The following is a 5,825-nucleotide window of genomic DNA, read 5'->3' on the forward strand; positions in this document are numbered from 1 at the left end:
TTATAACTCCAGAAGAGTTTTGGGCCTTTCATTGCTCGGGCCGATATCCCTTCTACATATGACCTATCGGCCAGGTGAACAGCTTTCTTGATAGTTTTTTGTAGCCTCTTAGCCTCGAGGTAGCTGCGGTTGCACTGTCGATGTCTGGCACGCCGAAAAAGCCTACGCTTTTGGTGTGTGAGAGCAATTATATCGGGGCTGATCCAAGGAGGAGTGCGTTTGCGTCGTGCCTTGAATTTTTGGGACAAATTCCGCCGTGATAGCTGACATGAAGTCAAGATAGGGCTCGTACATTTTTTTCAGGCGAGGACCTATCCCAGTACAATTAATACACCACGGAGCGTAGTGAACGAGGTGTTGCAAGTGCGTGGTATCTGTGCGACCGTAGGCATGGATAATCTGCACCTGACGACCGATGCGAGGAAGGTCAGTGTAGCATTGCACATAGACGGCCAGATGGTCACAGCGGTCTAGGCTTTCTTGGGCGGAACACTCTGCGATGAGGGCTGGGTTTCAGACGAAACAGAGATCTAGAAATGAGGGTGTTCCGGATGAACTGCAGTACGTCGGTGTTGAGCAGATCCGCGCAAAGCCCATCGTTTCCACAATGTCGGGAAGGGAGGCTGAAAGGGAGTCTTCTGCTACAGGGTTGGTGCAGTCACTCCAGTCGATGTGGGCGTTGAAATCACCCAGGAGAAAAATGTTCTCGAATGTCGTTTTTTATGAGTGAAGCCGCTCAAGGGACATGCCAAGAAGATTATACGAGCCAGCACGGAGCGTGGGCGGGCAGTACACGCAACCAAGAAGAAAGGAACGGGAACCAAAACCGAATTCCACGAACACTTTCTCCAGGTCAAAATGTTCTAAATCAATGCGTCGGCGTCTCGTCGATGGGTCTCGTCAAGGTTGGTTCAGGGAAACAGGTCATCGTACCATTCGTGTCACGACAAAAGCCACTCTTTTGGTGTCCAGTTTGGGCCATGGGATTTGGGATTTAGAGAAAGGAAAGGGTATGTTTCTGTAACAGTGAAAGCCATGGACCATAGAGATTGTATAAAACAGGGAAGAGGGGCAGTTGAAACTTCTCTATTACATCCTTAACCACTCCACCTCGCGCGGCCGCGGGATTGATTGATGAGATGACTACGAGCTTCATTGCGGCTACCTCCGGCAGTTTATTGATTTTAAGGTGTCGACGTTTATCGAAGCTACACTTTTGTGCGATTTTCGTCGTGGGACAAATTAGTGTTGCCAATGACAACAACGACAAATTCAACTGAAGAAATCTTAATTGATACAAGCGCGTTTTATTTTTTATCTGGCATTCGTTTGCATCCGGTTATTATTTATATTTTTTTAATAGGAAACACTGCGAAATTAATCCCCAATTCTCCGAATTTCAGAGAATTGGGGATTTACGAAAAATAAACTTTGATAAACACCGAATTTTCGCTAAAAAATAAACTCCGAAAAACACCCTCCGAATTTCACAAACAATAAACTCCGAAAACGCGGAGCCCTAGTTATGAGCAATGCCAAAACTGCCAAAACAGTCCCTCCTTGCCCTTCTGATTTAGTTACTTTCGTAACTTTAGCGTAAACGGACCTAGCAACAAGAACAACCATAAAAACCCTAGGGGAAAAGACAGGGAGACTTGCTGCATGACAGTGAAAAAAAAGGATTTTGTGGGGAGAAAAGTTACGGTGTGGGTCAGACGTTAAGCATGCACTGATTTTCAAACGGAATGTATTATGGGTAAAAGAAGGGTGCAAAAAAAACGCAACGCGACAAAAAAAAATTTTTTTTTATACAGCTTGCTAAACTTGAACGAAAAGTGAAAACCTTCTCTGTTTCATAATTTATTTCTCAGTACTTGTACATGGTAAAGGCACAAACCTTGTTTAATTTGGAAGGCAATGAAAAGTTTTACGTGGTGGTACTATTTTAAAAGCGATACTAAACATAGTGGACTCAAAAAAATATCTGCAATTTAGGTCACAGTTGTTCGAAGAGGCATGTTTGGGGATTTTTACAAAACATTGCAGCGTCGAATAATAAATAGTAGTTATAATGTCCTTTTACCTACTTGCATATATATCACACTAAAAAATATAAACGCTCTTTTTTTAATACCTTGAGATTGAGAGTGATTCAAAAACGCCACGCACAACAATCGTCAAAACCGCGTCGTCCTTTCCCGCTTCTTTGAGATTTTTTTTTTTTCCACATAAACGAAATATGTCAGGACATTAAAATAAAAAGGATTGTTCTTCTTGGAACATCCACCACGAAATATAAAAATTTGAGGCAAAATAAAAAAATACGACTGCACCTCGTAGCCTGAATCTAAATGAAACCGCCCACATACAGAATGTTTAATTGAGAGCCTAAGAGAAAAGAAATAACCCTATCACTCTCAACCTGCACCGCCAAATGGCATAATAGGTAACCAATAAAAATAAATGAATAGGGTCCAATGACCAAAATTAAATGCACCGCCCACATACCGGGTGCTTTTTTTTTTTTTTTTAAGCTTAATATATTTGTTTAAAAAATCCATGAGCGTGGTCGGCTGCCGGAATCGGATCGGCAGCCGGAATCGGATGGGCTTTTCTTCAGCGGGGGCTACCTTTCACCGGTGAGCCCTTGGTGTAGTACACACACATAGTTTTACGATAACACGAATCGATCAACAATTCTCTTAAATTTCCGACGGTCGCCGAACTGCGGAAACGATGGATTTCGGCCGTTGGTTGCAGCGGTGGCTGGACCCCGTCGAAGCAGAGCGTGGCGTGCTCCGTGCACTTCCAATTGTGAATAAAACATCTCTCAACCTCGAGTCATGTTTAATTGGTTCAATTTGTCATGACAGCAATAAAACGTCCCAGTCGACGACCTGCATAGCGGTCGCAATGAAGGAAAAGCCAAACGTATTGTATAGAGTGATATAACATATGAGAGCGATGAGAGCGCAGCTATCATTTGCAAGCGAGCGCGGAAATCATCGCCGCACAAATGCGTAAGTATTAGTCCAATATGTTGGGTCAACATAGTTACGCAATCGTGTGTGTATATAATTTATTCTTGCTTTGGCTGCTGCCGAAAAAGTGGCCAGGAGATAAAGGGAATACTCCCCGCCGATGCACGGTACATTACCCAAAACACGCCAGCAGACTTCGTTACAGCCCTGACGTTCCACGTTGAATACTATCGTTTTCAGGGTGGTAACGCTCTGTAGAAAACAGAAGGCATAACGAAGCGCAGCAGGCGTAGAGTCGGTCGGCTGGGCGCGAGCCACAGTTTCTGGCTGTGATGACTGATAAATGAAACCCACCAGCACCGCTCTTCCTGCTACCCGCAACCATCAACCACGCGACGGTCACGTGCTGTGCCGATAAGTGAGGAGGGTAAGGAGGAAAATGAGAAAGAGGCGAGGGTTCAAGGCAGCATGGCTTGTGGAGGCTACGCGGCTGACGTCATGCCCCCTCCTACTCTTCTAATCTCCTTGATGGCTGCGGCCGCTCTGGCAGTGTCGTGAGCGGGACGTCGGCGGCATCCTCGCGACTGCCATTTTCAATACGGGACATTTCATTCGGTTTGGAAAACTCAGTAAGGTGGGCAACGATCACCGGCAACTTGGTGCTTGCGACGCGCGAACATTTCTCGGCGAAGGTACGGTGTGTACACGAAAGTCGAATGCATTTTCATGTTTAAACATATCTAAAATGTTACTCTGGACCAACAAAAACTTTTTTTTTCTTCTCAAGTCACAGCATTTCGTGTGTGAAATAAAAATTGTGACTATCTTGGTGGCGTTGCAAGCGCGAGATGCTTTTGCGTCGTGGCGGAGAAATGCTATTCTAAAACTCATTGCGTAGCGTGCGCTAACGCAAAAAAAATTTAGCGGTAGCGTGCGCTAAAATTGCGCACCTTATTCTAAAACTCTCTATTGAGTGCGCTTCTCAGCGCGCACTGGTGTACTGCAGTGAAGCGACCATCGGTTCGTAGGCATCCTGATTTTGAGTATCTTCCTTCCACGCAGTGCACCAGCGTGCTAAAGGAAAATCGCTCCTCCAGAGCGGGGCTCTGCTCAAGAAACATCAAAAATATATCTTTTTTTTTTCTTGTAATTTCGAGATTTAGCTAGGAAACTTGGGAATTGCAAGATGGTTTATATAAAATACTCTATATATGTTTTTTTTAGTTATTGTTTAGTTATAATTGATGTTCAAAATAAAATTACAAAGGCTTTGTTTTTATTTGAATTAAGAATTCCAGCTTTATTACAGTCTTTAGAACTTGAACGAAACATGATTTTATTGGCTTAAAATTATTCTATTAGAACATTTTTTCTGTGCAATACACTATTTGGTTTGTCATTGATTCCGTGCCTGAAAGAACCACTTCCAGCAGTTTATACTGCTCTTTATCAATCAACATCTTGTTGTCGTGCCTGGCGCTTCGTCGTGCAAAAGAACAGCTAATTCTTTGTTTAAAGGAATCAAACCTGCCATGCAGTTGTTGCTAACAAAATGTTGCACGGAAGTGGGAAGGAAAAGTAGACAAATTTTTAGTAGGACAGGCCAACACACAACGCTTAACATATTTGCAGTGGTGTGAAATACATTTAGGTGTATGCTTATGGTCCAAAAAATGTTGGCACTCCAAAATAGACTTTTCACTGCTCCAAACATGACTCGGGCGAATAACATCACAGAACTGCTGCTAATTCTATGAATTCTGCCCCATCGCCGTTTCCAAAACTTGTTTTCTCATGTTCGCCTTTTTTTTAGATTATGATGGGTTGCAGCGGACGCTACGAGCTAATCTTGCCCATCCAGTGCTCCGAGTGTACCACGTGACTCCACGCCCCGCGCGTTACTGCGCTTCTTCGGAAGGTCACATGACACTCGCGTGGTATGAGACTGACTCTGATGGCTCGTGGCGACCACTGCGATCCATCGTATGGTGAAACTAAGTGTCGCAAACATACGTATGCATAATTAGAAGCGAATGCCTTATTGGTCCGGGCTTCATGGTTAGCACTGTAGCAATACATTAACAGTGCTTTTTCTCAAGTGTTAATCTATTCTCAACTATAGCTGTTATTAATGGAAAAAGAAAACTTTGATATATTGTTGCAGATGGAAAAGGATCGACAAGCGTAAAACAGAAAATAAGTGTTTAATTAACGAACTTGTGCCAGAAAGGAGATCCATTGGTGGATCTTCAAAAGAATGCGTTAGCATGACTTTTAGGAAACGCCATGCACGTTCCCCTTTGAGAGACGCTAACGTTGACACCTTCATTTTTCTTTTTAGTCTTTCTATTTTGCTTCCTCTCTTTTTTGTTGCTTTTTTTTTGGTTTCGTTACGGGGTCAGCGTTCTTCAAATGTGGACGTGTGTGGCGCTTTCCAAGGGTCTTGCTAACGCATTCCCCAAGAAGCCACCAATGGATCATTTCTTTAATTTTTGCCGCCTACCTATATACTAGTTCAAACTCTCCCCAGCATCCGCGCGCGCATTGGCTACCGTCCCGTTACGTCACCTCCTTGTCGCCTTCAGCTTTTCCCTGTCATGTGGGTATTAATGCCAACGCATTAAAAGAAAGACGGAGCGTGGAGAAAACAGCAGCGAGCGTGTAGATGTCGGCGTGACAGTCGGCTACCGCCAGAGTGAGTCGTCGCGGTGTCGGCGACTGTCTAGTGCAAGAATCAGTCGGCCAAACCGCGCTGCGCTCTTTATCTTTTACCCTCAGTATCTGAAACATTCAGTCTAGAATGTTCGAGCGTTGAACGCTCGGGAGACTGACTCGGCAAGGTCG

Source organism: Ixodes scapularis, unplaced genomic scaffold (assembly GCF_016920785.2).
Source record: "Ixodes scapularis isolate PalLabHiFi unplaced genomic scaffold, ASM1692078v2 PGA_scaffold3__209_contigs__length_174095766, whole genome shotgun sequence".
Classification (NCBI taxonomy): Eukaryota; Metazoa; Arthropoda; class Arachnida; order Ixodida; family Ixodidae; genus Ixodes; species Ixodes scapularis.